This window comes from Stenella coeruleoalba (assembly GCF_951394435.1).
Source record: "Stenella coeruleoalba genome assembly, contig: scaffold_118, whole genome shotgun sequence".
Taxonomy (NCBI): Eukaryota; Metazoa; Chordata; class Mammalia; order Artiodactyla; family Delphinidae; genus Stenella; species Stenella coeruleoalba.
Window position 1 is genome coordinate 154,889 of NW_027646071.1, and position 20,237 is coordinate 175,125.

Here is a 20,237-nt window from a genome sequence, read left to right on the forward strand (position 1 = left end):
TTTTTCATTTTAATTTCCCTAAGCTATAGGACCATAAGTGGAAGTGCGCTAGGTTCTGTTGCTTTGTTTTTTAGTTGTTTCAGGAAACACCATACACTTCTCCCAAGTGGTTCTTGGCAATTTACATCCCGCCCATCAGCATAACAAGGCTCCCAGTTCTCCATGGCCTGTCCTGCCTTTCTGGATTTTACACGTTTTTCAGATGGCCCTTTTGACCGGGGGGAAGTGAGACTTCATTGTAGTGCAGATTTCCTTTGCAAGCTTGCTTGGTTGGCCAAAAAGGGCGTATGCGTTTTTTCCTGAATATATTCAGGAAAAAACGCATACGCCCTTTTTGGCCAAGTGCATCATTGTGGACGTTCTGCCTCTTTTCCTATGCTTTCAATGCAATTCCAGTCTACCTCCTGAAATCGGTTTCCTGCAATTCTGCCCCGCTTTCAAGTCCTCTTGGCAGCCTTACTTCAGTCTATTTTTGGACGATAGCTGTCATTTATAACTCTGCAGGTTTGTGAATTACAGTGCCCCTGAGCTCCTTTCTTCAACTCGCTTTCTTGTGACCTGGCCACAACACCGCAGGATGGCTTCAGGCCCTAATCTGGTTCCGGCACGGCACAGTGAGCCTTTGGTTATTTCCTCTTCCTGGTGGGAAATGAGAGTTAAATTTGCCCGTCCAGACACCTCCAGCTAGTCTCTCATTGGTTCTCGCTATTCCTGTTCATCTTCCGCAGAAATTGCAAACTGGGCCAAACAGGAGGTTAAAGGGACTGACTCTCCAAGTGGGGAGAGTGTTAGTAAAGCGTCTGGAATGTTGCACCCGAGTACCAGGGGAGGAAAACTGAGACATATTTGAACACGTCTCCCGTTCACATGGTTGATCATACTTGGGTTCCACATGCATGTTTTAGCTGAAGGAAGAATACCTTAAACCTGGAGAGTTAAGACCCGTGTAATGGGTACCATGCAATATGACTTCAAAGGGTCTTCATTTGCTCACTGAACCTCTCCAATCCTATCACTGCTGCGTTTATGCCCCTGTACACATGCTTGATTCTCTTTTGGAGACATAGCAATCCATAGGTTTTAAGATACTTGCTAGTCAGGTACATTCTTAGACGTTTAATATGCGGTGTTGAGTCCATTTCGTTGAGCAAGGAGTAGCTCTTGTCTATTCCATATTTGGCTTAAGGAACTTTATCTGTGCTCATTTCAATCTCTGGTTTTATGCAGCACCCCAACTCACCTTTACCCTTAAGCAAGCATAAGTTGGTTTTCTAAATTTGAGACCCTGTTCTGTTCTGTAATTCAGTTCCTGTGTAGCCAAGTTTACATTCCGTGTATTACTGATATCTTATGATGATTCTTTTTCTGTGTGACTTACTTCAGTTAGAATCATCATACCTGAATCCACTCATTGTGCTGCTAAGGGCCTGATGACACAGATTTCATTGCTGAGTGATATTGCTTTGTAAGTAAATACCACAACTTCTTTTCCATTTTTCACTTTCTGCGATGTTGAACTTGTACTGTAAACGAGGTTCTTGTAAACAGAGCCGTTCCAAACTTTGGGGTGGCTGTGTCTTTTTGATTTTAATTTCCCTAAGCTATAGGACCATAAGTGGAAGTGACCTAGGTTCTGTTGCTTTGTTTTTTAGATGTTTCAGGAAACACCATACACTTCTCCCGAGTGGTTGTTGGCAATTTACATCCCGCCCATCAGCATAACAAGCCTCCCAGTTCTCCATGGCCTGTCCTGCCTTTCTGGATTTTACACTTTTTTCAGATGGCCCTTTTCACCGGGGGGAAGTGAGACTTCATTGTAGTGCAGATTTCCTTTGCAAGCTTGCTTGGTTGGCCAAAAAGGGCGTATGCGTTTTTTCCTGAATATATTCAGGAAAAAACGCATACGATCTTTTTGGCCAAGTGCATCATTGTGGACGTTCTGCCTCTTTTCCTATGCTTTCAATGCAATTCCAGTCTACCTCCTGAAATCGGTTTCCTGCAATTCTGCCCCGCTTTCAAGTCCTCTTGGCAGCCTTACTTCAGTCTATTTTTGGACGATAGCTGTCATTTATAACTCTGCAGGTTTGTGAATTACAGTGCCCCTGAGCTCCTTTCTTCAACTCGCTTTCTTGTGACCTGGCCGCAACACCGCAGGATGGCTTCAGGCCCTAATCTGGTTCCGGCCCGGCATGCTGAGCCTTTGGTTAATTCCTCTTCCTGGTGGGAAATGAGAGTTAAATTTGCCCGTCCAGACACCTCCAGCTAGGCTCTCATTGGTTCTCGCTATTCCTGTTCATCTTCCGCAGAAATTGCAAACTGGGCCAAACAGGAGGTTAAAGGGACTGACTCTCCAAGTGGGGAGAGTGTTAGTAAAGCGTCTGGAATGTTGCACCCGAGTACCAGGGGAGGAAAACTGAGACATATTTGAACACGTCTCCCGATCACATGGTTGATCATACTCTAGGTTCCACATGCATGTTTTAGCTGAAGGAAGAATACCTTAAACCTGGGTAGTTGAAACCCGTGGAATGGGTACCATGCAATATGATTTCAAAGGGTCTTCATTTGCTCACCGAACCTCTCCAATCCTATCACTGCTGCGTTTATGCCCCTGTACACATGCTTGATTCTCTTTCGGAGACATAGCAATCCATAGGTTTTAAGATACTTACTAGTCAGGTACATTCTTAGGCGTTTAATATGGGGTGTTGAGTCCATTTCGTTGAGCAAGGAGTAGCTCTTGTGTATTACATATTTGGCTTAAGGAACTTTATCTGTGCTCATTTCAATCTCTGGTTTTATGCAGCACCCCAACTCACCTTTCCCCTTAAGCAAGCATAAGTTGGTTTTCTAAATTTGAGACCCTGTTCTGTTCTGTAATTCAGTTCCTGTGTAGCCAAGTTTACATTCCGTGTATTACTGATATCTTATGATGTTTCTTTTTCTGTGTGACTTATTTCAGTTAGAATCATCATACCTGAATCCACTCATTGTGCTGCTAAGGGCCTGATGACACAGATTTCATTGCTGAGTGATATTGCTTTGTAAGTAAATACCACAACTTCTTTATCCATTTTTCACTTTCTGCGATGTTGAACTTGTACTGTAAACGAGGTTCTTGTAAACAGAGCCGTTCCAAACTTTGGGGTGGCTGTGTCTTTTTGATTTTAATTTCCCTAAGCTATAGGACCATAAGTGGAAGTGCCCTAGGTTCTGTTGCTTTGTTTTTTAGATGTTTCAGGAAACACCATACACTTCTCCCGAGTGGTTGTTGGCAATTTACATCCCGCCCATCAGCATAACAAGGCTCCCAGTTCTCCATGGCCTGTCCTGCCTTTCTGGATTTTACACTTTTTTCAGATGGCCCTTTTGACCGGGGGGAAGTGAGACTTCATTGTAGTGCAGATTGCCTTTGCAAGCTTGCTTGGTTGGCCAAAAAGGGCGTATGTGTTTTTTCCTGAATATATTCAGGAAAAAACGCATACGCCCTTTTTGGCCAAGTGCATCATTGTGGACGTTCTGCCTCTTTTCCTATGCTTTCAATGCAATTCCAGTCTACCTCCTGAAATCGGTTTCCTGCAATTCTGCCCCGCTTTCAAGTCCTCTTGGCAGCCTTACTTCAGTCTATTTTTCGACGATAGCTGTCATTTATAACTCTGCAGGTTTGTGAATTACAGTGCCCCTGAGCTCCTTTCTTCAACTCGGTTTCTTTTGAGCTGGCCGCAACACCGCAGGATGGCTTCAGGCCCTAATCTGGTTCTGGTACGGTCGGTGAGCCTTTGGTTATTTCCTCTTCCTGGTGGGAAATGAGAGTTAAATTTGCCCGTCCAGACACCTCCAGCTAGCCTCTCATTGGTTCTCGCTATTCCTGTTCATCTTCCGCAGAAATTGCAAACTGGGCCAAACAGGAGGTTAAAGGCGCTGACTCTCCAAGTGGGGAGAGTGTTAGTAAAGCGTCTGGAATGTTGCACCCGAGTACCAGGGGAGGAAAACTAAGACATATTTGAACACGTCTCCCGTTCACATGGTTGATCATACTTGGGTTCCACATGCATGTTTTAGCTGAAGGAAGAATACCTAAAACCTGGGTAGTTGAAACCCGTGGAATGGGTACCATGCAATATGACTTCAAAGGGTCTTCATTTGCTCACCGAGCCTCTCCAATCCTATCACTGCTGCGTTTATGCCCCTGTACACATGCTTGATTCTCTTTCGGAGACATAGCAATCTCTAGGTTTTAAGATACTTACTAGTCAGGTACATTCTTAGGCGTTTAATATGCGGTGTTGAGTCCATTTCGTTGAGCAAGGAGTAGCTCTTGTCTATTCCATATTTGGCTTAAGGAACTTTATCTGTGCTCATTTCAATCTCTGGTTTTATGCAGCACCCCAACTCACCTTTCCCCTTAAGCAAGCATAAGTTGGTTTTCTAAATTTGAGACCCTGTTCTGTTCTGAAATTCAGTTCCTGTGTAGCCAAGTTTACATTCCGTGTATTACTGATATCTTATGATGTTTCTTTTTCTGTGTGACTTATTTCAGTTAGAATCATCATACCTGAATCCACTCATTGTGCTGCTAAGGGCCTGATGACACAGATTTCATTGCTGAGTGATATTGCTTTGTAAGTAAATACCACAACTTCTTTATCCATTTTTCACTTTCTGCGATGTTGAACTTGTACTGTAAACGAGGTTCTTGTAAACAGAGCCGTTCCAAACTTTGGGGTGGCTGTGTCTTTTTGATTTTAATTTCCCTAAGCTATAGGACCATAAGTGGAAGTGCCCTAGGTTCTGTTGCTTTGTTTTTTAGATGTTTCAGGAAACACCATACACTTCTCCCGAGTGGTTGTTGGCAATTTACATCCCGCCCATCAGCATAACAAGGCTCCCAGTTCTCCATGGCCTGTCCTGCCTTTCTGGATTTTACACTTTTTTCAGATGGCCCTTTTCACCGGGGGGAAGTGAGACTTCATTGTAGTGCAGATTTCCTTTGCAAGCTTGCTTGGTTGGCCAAAAAGGGCGTATGCGTTTTTTCCTGAATATATTCAGGAAAAAACGCATACGATCTTTTTGGCCAAGTGCATCATTGTGGACGTTCTGCCTCTTTTCCTATGCTTTCAATGCAATTCCAGTCTACCTCCTGAAATCGGTTTCCTGCAATTCTGCCCCGCTTTCAAGTCCTCTTGGCAGCCTTACTTCAGTCTATTTTTGGACGATAGCTGTCATTTATAACTCTGCAGGTTTGTGAATTACAGTGCCCCTGAGCTCCTTTCTTCAACTCGCTTTCTTGTGACCTGGCCGCAACACCGCAGGATGGCTTCAGGCCCTAATCTGGTTCCGGCCCGGCATGCTGAGCCTTTGGTTAATTCCTCTTCCTGGTGGGAAATGAGAGTTAAATTTGCCCGTCCAGACACCTCCAGCTAGGCTCTCATTGGTTCTCGCTATTCCTGTTCATCTTCCGCAGAAATTGCAAACTGGGCCAAACAGGAGGTTAAAGGGACTGACTCTCCAAGTGGGGAGAGTGTTAGTAAAGCGTCTGGAATGTTGCACCCGAGTACCAGGGGAGGAAAACTGAGACATATTTGAACACGTCTCCCGATCACATGGTTGATCATACTCTAGGTTCCACATGCATGTTTTAGCTGAAGGAAGAATACCTTAAACCTGGGTAGTTGAAACCCGTGGAATGGGTACCATGCAATATGATTTCAAAGGGTCTTCATTTGCTCACCGAACCTCTCCAATCCTATCACTGCTGCGTTTATGCCCCTGTACACATGCTTGATTCTCTTTCGGAGACATAGCAATCCATAGGTTTTAAGATACTTACTAGTCAGGTACATTCTTAGGCGTTTAATATGGGGTGTTGAGTCCATTTCGTTGAGCAAGGAGTAGCTCTTGTGTATTACATATTTGGCTTAAGGAACTTTATCTGTGCTCATTTCAATCTCTGGTTTTATGCAGCACCCCAACTCACCTTTCCCCTTAAGCAAGCATAAGTTGGTTTTCTAAATTTGAGACCCTGTTCTGTTCTGAAATTCAGTTCCTGTGTAGCCAAGTTTACATTCCGTGTATTACTGATATCTTATGATGTTTCTTTTTCTGTGTGACTTATTTCAGTTAGAATCATCATACCTGAATCCACTCATTGTGCTGCTAAGGGCCTGATGACACAGATTTCATTGCTGAGTGATATTGCTTTGTAAGTAAATACCACAACTTCTTTATCCATTTTTCACTTTCTGCGATGTTGAACTTGTACTGTAAACGAGGTTCTTGTAAACAGAGCCGTTCCAAACTTTGGGGTGGCTGTGTCTTTTTGATTTTAATTTCCCTAAGCTATAGGACCATAAGTGGAAGTGCCCTAGGTTCTGTTGCTTTGTTTTTTAGATGTTTCAGGAAACACCATACACTTCTCCCGAGTGGTTGTTGGCAATTTACATCCCGCCCATCAGCATAACAAGGCTCCCAGTTCTCCATGGCCTGTCCTGCCTTTCTGGATTTTACACTTTTTTCAGATGGCCCTTTTGACCGGGGGGAAGTGAGACTTCATTGTAGTGCAGATTTCCTTTGCAAGCTTGCTTGGTTGGCCAAAAAGGGCGTATGCGTTTTTTCCTGAATATATTCAGGAAAAAACGCATACGCCCTTTTTGGCCAAGTGCATCATTGTGGACGTTCTGCCTCTTTTCCTATGCTTTCAATGCAATTCCAGTCTACCTCCTGAAATCGGTTTCCTGCAATTCTGCCCCGCTTTCAAGTCCTCTTGGCAGCCTTACTTCAGTATATTTTTGGACGATAGCTGTCATTTATAACTCTGCAGGTTTGTGAATTACAGTGCCCCTGAGCTCCTTTCTTCAACTCCCTTTCTTTTGAGCTGGCCGCAACACCGCAGGATGGCTTCAGGCCCTAATCTGGTTCTGGTACGGTCGGTGAGCCTTTGGTTATTTCCTCTTCCTGGTGGGAAATGAGAGTTAAATTTGCCCGTCCAGACACCTCCAGCTAGCCTCTCATTGGTTCTCGCTATTCCTGTTCATCTTCCGCAGAAATTGCAAACTGGGCCAAACAGGAGGTTAAAGGCGCTGACTCTCCAAGTGGGGAGAGTGTTAGTAAAGCGTCTGGAATGTTGCACCCGAGTACCAGGGGAGGAAAACTAAGACATATTTGAACACGTCTCCCGTTCACATGGTTGATCATACTTGGGTTCCACATGCATGTTTTAGCTGAAGGAAGAATACCTAAAACCTGGGTAGTTGAAACCCGTGGAATGGGTACCATGCAATATGACTTCAAAGGGTCTTCATTTGCTCACCGAGCCTCTCCAATCCTATCACTGCTGCGTTTATGCCCCTGTACACATGCTTGATTCTCTTTCGGAGACATAGCAATCTCTAGGTTTTAAGATACTTACTAGTCAGGTACATTCTTAGGCGTTTAATATGCGGTGTTGAGTCCATTTCGTTGAGCAAGGAGTAGCTCTTGTCTATTCCATATTTGGCTTAAGGAACTTTATCTGTGCTCATTTCAATCTCTGGTTTTATGCAGCACCCCAACTCACCTTTCCCCTTAAGCAAGCATAAGTTGGTTTTCTAAATTTGAGACCCTGTTCTGTTCTGAAATTCAGTTCCTGTGTAGCCAAGTTTACATTCCGTGTATTACTGATATCTTATGATGTTTCTTTTTCTGTGTGACTTATTTCAGTTAGAATCATCATACCTGAATCCACTCATTGTGCTGCTAAGGGCCTGATGACACAGATTTCATTGCTGAGTGATATTGCTTTGTAAGTAAATACCACAACTTCTTTATCCATTTTTCACTTTCTGCGATGTTGAACTTGTACTGTAAACGAGGTTCTTGTAAACAGAGCCGTTCCAAACTTTGGGGTGGCTGTGTCTTTTTGATTTTAATTTCCCTAAGCTATAGGACCATAAGTGGAAGTGCCCTAGGTTCTGTTGCTTTGTTTTTTAGATGTTTCAGGAAACACCATACACTTCTCCCGAGTGGTTGTTGGCAATTTACATCCCGCCCATCAGCATAACAAGGCTCCCAGTTCTCCATGGCCTGTCCTGCCTTTCTGGATTTTACACTTTTTTCAGATGGCCCTTTTGACCGGGGGGAAGTGAGACTTCATTGTAGTGCAGATTTCCTTTGCAAGCTTGCTTGGTTGGCCAAAAAGGGCGTATGCGTTTTTTCCTGAATATATTCAGGAAAAAACGCATACGCCCTTTTTGGCCAAGTGCATCATTGTGGACGTTCTGCCTCTTTTCCTATGCTTTCAATGCAATTCCAGTCTACCTCCTGAAATCGGTTTCCTGCAATTCTGCCCCGCTTTCAAGTCCTCTTGGCAGCCTTACTTCAGTCTATTTTTGGACGATAGCTGTCATTTATAACTCTGCAGGTTTGTGAATTACAGTGCCCCTGAGCTCCTTTCTTCAACTCGCTTTCTTGTGACCTGGCCGCAACACCGCAGGATGGCTTCAGGTCCTAATCTGGTTCCGGCCCGGCATGCTGAGCCTTTGGTTAATTCCTCTTCCTGGTGGGAAATGAGAGTTAAATTTGCCCGTCCAGACACCTCCAGCTAGGCTCTCATTGGTTCTCGCTATTCCTGTTCATCTTCCGCAGAAATTGCAAACTGGGCCAAACAGGAGGTTAAAGGGACTGACTCTCCAAGTCGGGAGAGTGTTAGTAAAGCGTCTGGAATGTTGCACCCGAGTACCAGGGTATGAAAACTGAGACATATTTGAACACGTCTCCCGTTCACATGGTTGATCATACTCTGGGTTCCACATGCATGTTTTAGCTGAAGGAAGAATACCTTAAACCTGGAGAGTTGAGACCCGTGTAATGGGTACCATGCAATATGACTTCAACGGGTCTTCATTTGCTCACCGAACCTCTCCAATCCTATCACTGCTGCGTTTATTCCCCTGTACACACGCTTGATTCTCTTTTGGAGACATAGCAATCCATAGGTTTTAAGATACTTACTAGTCAGGTACATTCTTAGGGGTTTAATATGGGGTTTTGAGTCCATTTCGTTGAGCAAGGAGTAGCTCTTGTCTATTCCATATTTGGCTTAAGGAACTTTATCTGTGCTCATTTCAATCTCTGGTTTTATGCAGCACCCCAACTCACCTTTCCCCTTAAGCAAGCATAAGATGGTTTTCTAAATTTGAGACCCTGTTCTGTTTTGGAATGCAGTTCCTGTGTAGCCAAGTTTACATTCCGTTTATTAGTGATATCTTATGATGTTTCTTTTTCTGTGTGACTTATTTCAGTTAGAATCATCGTACCTGAATCCACTCATTATGCTGCTACGGGCCTGATGACATAGATTTCATTGCTGAGTGATACTGCATTGTACGTAAGTACCACAAGTTCTTTATCCATTTTTCACTTTCTGCGATGTTGAACTTGTACTGTAAACGAGGTTCTTGTAAACAGAGGCGTCCCAAACTTTGGGGTGGCTGTGTCTTTTTGATTTTAATTTCCCTAAGCTATAGGACCATAAGTGGCAGTGCCCTAGGCTCTGTTGCTTTGTTTTTTAGATGTTTCAGGAAACACCATACACTTCTCCCAAGTGTCTGTTGGCAATTTACATCCCGCCCATCAGCATAACAAGGCTCCCAGTTCTCCATGGCCTGTCCTGCCTTTCTGGATTTTACACTTTTTTCAGATGGCCCTTTTGACCGGGGGGAAGTGAGACTTCATTGTAGTGCAGATTTCCTTTGCAAGCTTGCTTGGTTGGCCAAAAAGGGCGTATGCGTTTTTTCCTGAATATATTCAGGAAAAAACGCATACGCCCTTTTTGGCCAAGTGCATCATTGTGGACGTTCTGCCTCTTTTCCTATGCTTTCAATGCAATTCCAGTCTACCTCCTGAAATCGGTTTCCTGCAATTCTGCCCCGCTTTCAAGTCCTCTTGGCAGCCTTACTTCAGTCTATTTTTGGACGATAGCTGTCATTTATAACTCTGCAGGTTTGTGAATTACAGTGCCCCTGAGCTCCTTTCTTCAACTCGGTTTCTTTTGAGCTGGCCGCAACACCGCAGGATGGCTTCAGGCCCTAATCTGGTTCCGGTACGGCACGCTGAGCCTTTGGTTATTTCCTCTTCCTGTTGGGAAATGAGAGTTAAATTTGCCCGTCCAGACACCTCCAGCTAGCCTCTCATTGGTTCTCGCTATTCCTGTTCATCTTCCGCAGAAATTGCAAACTGGGCCAAACAGGAGGTTAAAGGCGCTGACTCTCCAAGTGGGGAGAGTGTTAGTAAAGCGTCTGGAATGTTGCACCCGAGTACCAGGGGAGGAAAACTGAGACATATTTGAACACATCTCCCGTTCACATGGTTGATCGTACTTGGGTTCCACATGCATGTTTTAGCTGAAGGAAGAATACCTTAAACCTGGAGAGTTGAGACCCGTGTAATGGGTACCATGCAATATGACTTCAAAGGGTCTTCATTTGCTCACCGAACCTCTCCAATCCTATCACTGCTGCGTTTATGCCCCTGTACACATGCTTGATTCTCTTTTGGAGACATAGCAATCCATAGGTTTTAAGATACTTACTAGTCAGGTACATTCTTAGGCGTTTAATATGCGGTGTTGAGTCCATTTCGTTGAGCAAGGAGTAGCTGTTGTCTATTCCATATTTGACTTAAGGAACTTTATCTGTGCTCATTTCAATCTCTGGTTTTATGCAGCACCCCAACTCACCTTTACCCTTAAGCAAGCATAAGTTGGTTTTCTAAATTTGAGACCCTGTTCTTTTCTGTAATTCAGTTCCTGTGTAGCCAAGTTTACATTCCGTGTATTACTGATATCTTATGATGTTTCTTTTTCTGTGTGACTTATTTCAGTTAGAATCATCATACCTGAATCCACTCATTGTGCTGCTAAGGGCCTGATGACACAGATTTCATTGCTGAGTGATATTGCTTTGTAAGTAAATACCACAACTTCTTTATCCATTTTTCACTTTCTGCGATGTTGAACTTGTACTGTAAACGAGGTTCTTGTAAACAGAGCCGTTCCAAACTTTGGGGTGGCTGTGTCTTTTTGATTTTAATTTCCCTAAGCTATAGGACCATAAGTGGAAGTGCCCTAGGTTCTGTTGCTTTGTTTTTTAGATGTTTCAGGAAACACCATACACTTCTCCCGAGTGGTTGTTGGCAATTTACATCCCGCCCATCAGCATAACAAGGCTCCCAGTTCTCCATGGCCTGTCCTGCCTTTCTGGATTTTACACTTTTTTCAGATGGCCCTTTTGACCGGGGGGAAGTGAGACTTCATTGTAGTGCAGATTTCCTTTGCAAGCTTGCTTGGTTGGCCAAAAAGGGCGTATGCGTTTTTTCCTGAATATATTCAGGAAAAAACGCATACGCCCTTTTTGGCCAAGTGCATCATTGTGGACGTTCTGCCTCTTTTCCTATGCTTTCAATGCAATTCCAGTCTACCTCCTGAAATCGGTTTCCTGCAATTCTGCCCCGCTTTCAAGTCCTCTTGGCAGCCTTACTTCAGTCTATTTTTGGACGATAGCTGTCATTTATAACTCTGCAGGTTTGTGAATTACAGTGCCCCTGAGCTCCTTTCTTCAACTCGCTTTCTTGTGACCTGGCCGCAACACCGCAGGATGGCTTCAGGTCCTAATCTGGTTCCGGCCCGGCATGCTGAGCCTTTGGTTAATTCCTCTTCCTGGTGGGAAATGAGAGTTAAATTTGCCCGTCCAGACACCTCCAGCTAGGCTCTCATTGGTTCTCGCTATTCCTGTTCATCTTCCGCAGAAATTGCAAACTGGGCCAAACAGGAGGTTAAAGGGACTGACTCTCCAAGTCGGGAGAGTGTTAGTAAAGCGTCTGGAATGTTGCACCCGAGTACCAGGGTATGAAAACTGAGACATATTTGAACACGTCTCCCGTTCACATGGTTGATCATACTCTGGGTTCCACATGCATGTTTTAGCTGAAGGAAGAATACCTTAAACCTGGAGACTTGAGACCCGTGTAATGGGTACCATGCAATATGACTTCAACGGGTCTTCATTTGCTCACCGAACCTCTCCAATCCTATCACTGCTGCGTTTATTCCCCTGTACACACGCTTGATTCTCTTTTGGAGACATAGCAATCCATAGGTTTTAAGATACTTACTAGTCAGGTACATTCTTAGGGGTTTAATATGGGGTTTTGAGTCCATTTCGTTGAGCAAGGAGTAGCTCTTGTCTATTCCATATTTGGCTTAAGGAACTTTATCTGTGCTCATTTCAATCTCTGGTTTTATGCAGCACCCCAACTCACCTTTCCCCTTAAGCAAGCATAAGTTGGTTTTCTAAATTTGAGACCCTGTTCTGTTTTGGAATGCAGTTCCTGTGTAGCCAAGTTTACATTCCGTGTATTAGTGATATCTTATGATGTTTCTTTTTCTGTGTGACTTATTTCAGTTAGAATCATCGTACCTGAATCCACTCATTATGCTGCTACGGGCCTGATGACATAGATTTCATTGCTGAGTGATACTGCATTGTACGTAAGTACCACAAGTTCTTTATCCATTTTTCACTTTCTGCGATGTTGAACTTGTACTGTAAACGAGGTTCTTGTAAACAGAGGCGTCCCAAACTTTGGGGTGGCTGTGTCTTTTTGATTTTAATTTCCCTAAGCTATAGGACCATAAGTGGCAGTGCCCTAGGCTCTGTTGCTTTGTTTTTTAGATGTTTCAGGAAACACCATACACTTCTCCCAAGTGTCTGTTGGCAATTTACATCCCGCCCATCAGCATAACAAGGCTCCCAGTTCTCCATGGCCTGTCCTGCCTTTCTGGATTTTACACTTTTTTCAGATGGCCCTTTTGACCGGGGGGAAGTGAGACTTCATTGTAGTGCAGATTTCCTTTGCAAGCTTGCTTGGTTGGCCAAAAAGGGCGTATGCGTTTTTTCCTGAATATATTCAGGAAAAAACGCATACGCCCTTTTTGGCCAAGTGCATCATTGTGGACGTTCTGCCTCTTTTCCTATGCTTTCAATGCAATTCCAGTCTACCTCCTGAAATCGGTTTCCTGCAATTCTGCCCCGCTTTCAAGTCCTCTTGGCAGCCTTACTTCAGTCTATTTTTGGACGATAGCTGTCATTTATAACTCTGCAGGTTTGTGAATTACAGTGCCCCTGAGCTCCTTTCTTCAACTCGCTTTCTTTTGAGCTGGCCGCAACACCGCAGGATGGCTTCAGGCCCTAATCTGGTTCCGGCACGGCACGCTGAGCCTTTGGTTAATTCCTCTTCCTGGTGGGAAATGAGAGTTAAATTTGCCCGTCCAGACACCTCCAGCTAGCCTCTCATTGGTTCTCGCTATTCCTGTTCATCTTCCGCAGAAATTGCAAACTGGGCCAAACAGGAGGTTAAAGGGACTGACTCTCCAAGTCGGGAGAGTGTTAGTAAAGCGTCTGGAATGTTGCACCCGAGTACCAGGGTACGAAAACTGAGACATATTTGAACACGTCTCCCGATCACATGGTTGATCATACTCTAGGTTCCACATGCATGTTTTAGCTGAAGGAAGAATACCTTAAACCTGGGTAGTTGAAACCCGTGGAATGGGTACCATGCAATATGACTTCAAAGGGTCTTCATTTGCTCACCGAACCTCTCCAATCCTATCACTGCTGCGTTTATGCCCCTGTACACATGCTTGATTCTCTTTCGGAGACATAGCAATCCATAGGTTTTAAGATACTTACTAGTCAGGTACATTCTTAGGCGTTTAATATGCGGTGTTGAGTCCATTTCGTTGAGCAAGGAGTAGCTCTTGTCTATTCCATATTTGACTTAAGGAACTTTATCTGTGCTCATTTCAATCTCTGGTTTTATGCAGCACCCCAACTCACCTTTACCCTTAAGCAAGCATAAGTTGGTTTTCTAAATTTGAGTCCCTGTTCTGTTCTGTAATTCAGTTCCTGTGTAGCCAAGTTTACATTCCGTGTATTACTGATATCTTATGATGTTTCTTTTTCTGTGTGACTTACTTCAGTTAGAATCATCATACCTGAATCCACTCATTGTGCTGCCAAGGGCCTGATGACACAGATTTCATTGCTGAGTGATATTGCTTTGTAAGTAAATACCACAACTTCTTTATCCATTTTTCACTTTCTGCGATGTTGAACTTGTACTGTAAACGAGGTTCTTGTAAACAGAGGCGTCCCAAACTTTGGGGTGGCTGTGTCTTTTTTATTTTAATTTCCCTAAGCTATAGGACCATAAGTGGCAGTGCCCTAGGCTCTGTTGCTTTGTTTTTTAGATGTTTCAGGAAACACCATACACTTCTCCCGAGTGTCTGTTGGCAATTTACATCCCGCCCATCAGCATAACAAGGCTCCCAGTTCTCCATGGCCTGTCCTGCCTTTCTGGATTTTACCCTTTTTTCAGATGGCCCTTTTGACCGGGGGGAAGTGAGACTTCATTGTAGTGCACATTTCCTTTGCAAGCTTGCTTGGTTGGTCAAAAAGGGCGTATGCGTTTTTTCCTGAATATATTCAGGAAAAAACGCATACGCCCTTTTTGGCCAAGTGCATCATTGTGGACGTTCTGCCTCTTTTCCTATGCTTTCAATGCAATTCCAGTCTACCTCCTGAAATCGGTTTCCTGCAATTCTGCCCCGCTTTCAAGTCCTCTTGGCAGCCTTACTTCAGTCTATTTTTGGACGATAGCTGTCATTTATAACTCTGCAGGTTTGTGAATTACAGTGCCCCTGAGCTCCTTTCTTCAACTCGCTTTCTTTTGAGCTGGCCGCAACACCGCAGGATGGCTTCAGGCCCTAATCTGGTTCCGGTACGGCACGCTGAGCCTTTGGTTATTTCCTCTTCCTGTTGGGAAATGAGAGTTAAATTTGCCCGTCCAGACACCTCCAGCTAGCCTCTCATTGGTTCTCGCTATTCCTGTTCATCTTCCGCAGAAATTGCAAACTGGGCCAAACAGGAGGTTAAAGGCGCTGACTCTCCAAGTGGGGAGAGTGTTAGTAAAGCGTCTGGAATGTTGCACCCGAGTACCAGGGGAGGAAAACTGAGACATATTTGAACACGTCTCCCGTTCACATGGTTGATCGTACTTGGGTTCCACATGCATGTTTTAGCTGAAGGAAGAATACCTTAAACCTGGAGAGTTGAGACCCGTGTAATGGGTACCATGCAATATGACTTCAAAGGGTCTTCATTTGCTCACCGAACCTCTCCAATCCTATCACTGCTGCGTTTATGCCCCTGTACACATGCTTGATTCTCTTTTGGAGACATAGCAATCCATAGGTTTTAAGATACTTACTAGTCAGGTACATTCTTAGGCGTTTAATATGCGGTGTTGAGTCCATTTCGTTGAGCAAGGAGTAGCTGTTGTCTATTCCATCTTTGACTTAAGGAACTTTATCTGTGCTCATTTCAATCTCTGGTTTTATGCAGCACCCCAACTCACCTTTACCCTTAAGCAAGCATAAGTTGGTTTTCTAAATTTGAGACCCTGTTCTTTTCTGTAATTCAGTTCCTGTGTAGCCAAGTTTACATTCCGTGTATTACTGATATCTTATGATGTTTCTTTTTCTGTGTGACTTATTTCAGTTAGAATCATCATACCTGAATCCACTCATTGTGATGCTAAGGGCCTGATGACATAGATTTCATTGCTGAGTGATATTGCTTTGTAAGTAAATACCACAACTTCTTTATCCATTTTTCACTTTCTGTGATGTTGAACTTGTACTGTAAACGAGGTTCTTGTAAACAGAGGCGTCCCAAACTTTGGGGTGGCTGTGTCTTTTTGATTTTAATTTCCCTAAGCTATAGGACCATAAGTGGCAGTGCCCTAGGCTCTGTTGCTTTGTTTTTTAGATGTTTCAGGAAACACCATACACTTCTCCTGAGTGTCTGTTGGCAATTTACATCCCGCCCATCAGCATAACAAGGCTCCCAGTTCTCCATGGCCTGTCCTGCCTTTCTGGATTTTACACTTTTTTCAGATGGCCCTTTTGACCGGGGGGAAGTGAGACTTCATTGTAGTGCAGATTTCCTTTGCAAGCTTGCTTGGTTGGCCAAAAAGTGCGTATGCGTTTTTTCCTGAATATATTCAGGAAAAAACGCATACGCCCTTTTTGGCCAAGTGCATCATTGTGGACGTTCTGCCTCTTTTCCTATGCTTTCAATACAATTCCAGTCTACCTCCTGAAATCGGTTTCCTGCAATTCTGCCCCGCTTTCAAGTCCTCTTGGCAGCCTTACTTCAGTCTATTTTTGGACGATAGCTGTCATTTATAACTCTGCAGGTTTGTGAATTACAGTGCCCCTGAGCTCCTTTCTTCAACTCGCTTTCTTGTGACCTGGCCGCAACACCGCAGGATGGCTTCAGGCCCTAATCTGGTTCCGGCCCGGCATGCTGAGCCTTTGGTTAATTCCTCTTCCTGGTGGGAAATGAGAGTTAAATTTGCCCGTCCAGACACCTCCAGCTAGCCTCTCATTGGTTCTCGCTATTCCTGTTCATCTTGCACAGAAATGGCAAACTGGGTCAAACAGGAGTTTAAAGGGACTGACTCTCCAAGTGGGGAGAGTGTTAGTAAAGCGTCTGGAATGTTGCACCCGAGTACCAGGGTACGAAAACTGAGACATATTTGAACATGTCTCCCGATCACATGGTTGATCATACTCTAGGTTCCACATGCATGTTTTAGCTGAAGGAAGAATACCTTACACCTGGGTAGTTGAAACACGTGGAATGGGTACCATGCAATATGACTTCAAAGGGTCTTCATTTGCTCACCGAACCTCTCCAATCCTATCACTGCTGCGTTTATGCCCCTGTACACATGCTTGATTCTCTTTCGGAAACATAGCAATCCATAGGTTTTAAGATACTTACTAGTCAGGTACATTCTTAGGCGTTTAATATGCGGTGTTGAGTCCATTTCATTGAGCAAGGAGTAGCTCTTGTGTATTCAATATTTGACTTAAGGAACTTTATCTGTGCTCATTTCAATCTCTGGTTTTATGCAGCACCCCAACTCACCTTTCCCCTTAAGCAAGCATAAGTTAGTTTTCTAAATTTGAGACCCTGTTCTGTTCTGTAATTCAGTTCCTGTGTAGCCAAGTTTACATTCCGTGTATTACTGATATCTTATGATGTTTCTTTTTCTGTGTGACTTATTTCAGTTAGAATCATCATACCTGAATCCACTCATTGTGCTGCTAAGGGCCTGATGACACAGATTTCATTGCTGAGTGATATTGCTTTGTAAGTAAATACCACAACTTCTTTATCCATTTTTCACTTTCTGCGATGTTGAACTTGTACTGTAAACGAGGTTCTTGTAAACAGAGCCGTTCCAAACTTTGGGGTGGCTGTGTCTTTTTGATTTTAATTTCCCTAAGCTATAGGACCATAAGTGGAAGTGCCCTAGGTTCTGTTGCTTTGTTTTTTAGATGTTTCAGGAAACACCATACACTTCTCCCAAGTGGTTGTTGGCAATTTACATCCTGCCCATCAGCATAACAAGGCTCCCAGTTCTCCATGGCCTGTCCTGCCTTTCTGGATTTTACACTTTTTTCAGATGGCCCTTTTGACCGGGGGGAAGTGAGACTTCATTGTAGTGCAGATTTCCTTTGCAAGCTTGCTTGGTTGGCCAAAAAGGGCGTATGCGTTTTTTCCTGAATATATTCAGGAAAAAACGCATACGCCCTTTTTGGCCAAGTGCATCATTGTGGACGTTCTGCCTCTTTTCCTATGCTTTCAATGCAATTCCAGTCTACCTCCTGAAATCGGTTTCCTGCAATTCTGCCCCGCTTTCAAGTCCTCTTGGCAGCCTTACTTCAGTCTATTTTTGGACGATAGCTGTCATTTATAACTCTCCAGGTTTGTGAATTACAGTGCCCCTGAGCTCCTTTCTTCAACTCGCTTTCTTGTGACCTGGCCGCAACACCGCACGATGGCTTCAGGCCCTAATCTGGTTCCGGCACGGCACGCTGAGCCTTTGGTTAATTCCTCTTCCTGGTGGGAAATGAGAGTTAAATTTGCCCGTCCAGACACCTCCAGCTAGTCTCTCATTGGTTCTCGCTATTCCTGTTCATCTTCCGCAGAAATTGCAAACTGGGACAAACAGGAGGTTAAAGGGACTGACTCTCCAAGTGGGGAGAGTGTTAGTAAAGCGTCTGGAATGTTGCACCCGAGTACCAGGGTACGAAAACTGAGACATATTTGAACACGTCTCCCGATCTCATGGTTGATCATACTCTAGGTTCCACATGCATGTTTTAGCTGAAGGAACAATACCTTACACCTGGGTAGTTGAAACCCGTGGAATGGGTACCATGCAATATGACTTCAAAGGGTCTTCATTTGCTCACGAACCTCTCCAATCCTATCACTGCTGCATTTATGCCCCTGTACACATGCTTGATTCTCTTTCGGAGACATAGCAATCCATAGGTTTTAAGATACTTACTAGTCAGGTACATTCTTAGGCGTTTAATATGCGGTGTTGAGTCCATTTCATTGAGCAAGGAGTAGCTCTTGTCTATTCAATATTTGACTTAAGGAACTTTATCTGTGCTCATTTCAATCTCTGGTTTTATGCAGCACCCCAACTCACCTTTACCCTTAAGCAAGCATAAGTTGGTTTTCTAAATTTGAGACCCTGTTCTGTTCTGTAATTCAGTTCCTGTGTAACCAAGTTTACATTCCGTGTATTTCTGATATCTTATGATGTTTCTTTTTCTGTGTGACTTATTTCAGTTAGAATCATCATACCTGAATCCACTCATTGTGCTGCTAAGGGCCTGATGACACAGATTTCATTGCTGAGTGATATTGCTTTGTAAGTAAATACCACAACTTCTTTATCCATTTTTCACTTTCTGCGATGTTGAACTTGTACTGTAAACGAGGTTCTTGTAAACAGAGCCGTTCCAAACTTTGGGGTGGCTGTGTCTTTTTGATTTTAATTTCCCTAAGCTATAGGACCATAAGTGGAAGTGCCCTAGGTTCTGTTGCTTTGTTTTTTAGATGTTTCAGCAAACACCATACACTTCTCCCAAGTGGTTGTTGGCAATTTACATCCCGCCCATCAGCATAGCAAGGCTCCCAGTTCTCCATGGCCTGTCCTGCCTTTCTGGATTTTACACTTTTTTCAGATGGCCCTTTTGACCGGGGGGAAGTGAGACTTCATTGTAGTGCAGATTTCCTTTGCAAGCTTGCTTGGTTGGCCAAAAAGGGCGTATGCGTTTTTTCCTGAATATATTCAGGAAAAAACGCATACGCCCTTTTTGGCCAAGTGCATCATTGTGGACGTTCTGCCTCTTTTCCTATGCTTTCAATGCAATTCCAGTCTACCTCCTGAAATCGGTTTCCTGCAATTCTGCCCCGCTTTCAAGTCCTCTTGGCAACCTTACTTCAGTCTATTTTTGGACGATAGCTGTCATTTATAACTCTGCAGGTTTGTGAATTACAGTGCCCCTGAGCTCGTTTCTTCAACTCGCTTTCTTGTGACCTAGCCGCAACACTGCAGTATGGCTTCAGGCCCTAATCTGGTTCTGGCACGGCACGCTGAGCCTTTGGTTAATTCCTCTTCCTGGTGGGAAATGAGAGTTAAATTTGCCCGTCCAGACACCTCCAGCTAGTCTCTCATTGGTTCTCGCTATTCCTGTTCATCTTCCGCAGAAATTGCAAACTGGGCCAAACAGGAGGTTAAAGGGACTGACTCTCCAAGTGGGGAGAGTGTTAGTAAAGCGTCTGGAATGTTGCACCCGAGTACCAGGGTACGAAAACTGAGACATATTTGAACACGTCTCCCGATCTCATGGTTGATCATACTCTAGGTTCCACATGCATGTTTTAGCTGAAGGAACAATACCTTACACCTGGGTAGTTGAAACCCGTGGAATGGGTACCATGCAATATGACTTCAAAGGGTCTTCATTTGCTCACCGAACCTCTCCAATCCTATCACTGCTGCGTTTATGCCCCTGTACACACGCTTGATTCTCTTTCGGAGACATAGCAATCCATAGGTTTTAAGATACTTACTAGTCAGGTACATTCTTAGGCGTTTAATATGGGGTGTTGAGTCCATTTCGTTGAGCAAGGAGTAGCTCTTGTCTATTCCATATTTGGCTTAAGGAACTTTATCTGTGCTCATTTCAATCTCTGGTTTTATGCAGCACCCCAACTCACCTTTACCCTTAAGCAAGCATAAGTTGGTTTTCTAAATTTGAGACC

At 43.9% G+C, this 20,237-nt stretch overlaps 1 long non-coding RNA gene across 21 annotated transcripts in view; it reads left to right on the plus strand.

Annotated features, from left to right (window-relative positions):
• Window positions 1–20,237, plus strand: part of LOC307181360 — a 968,012-nt gene that overhangs the window by 145,184 nt on the left and 802,591 nt on the right. Inside the window, exon 1 of one of the 21 annotated variants that reach the window (XR_013826585.1) lies at window positions 15,620–15,678. The exons of the other annotated variants lie outside the window; for them this stretch is intronic. This is a non-coding gene — a long non-coding RNA (uncharacterized lncRNA). Of the gene's footprint in view, window positions 1–15,619; window positions 15,679–20,237 lie in introns of those variants that run through there. 21 annotated transcript variants of the gene reach the window in all.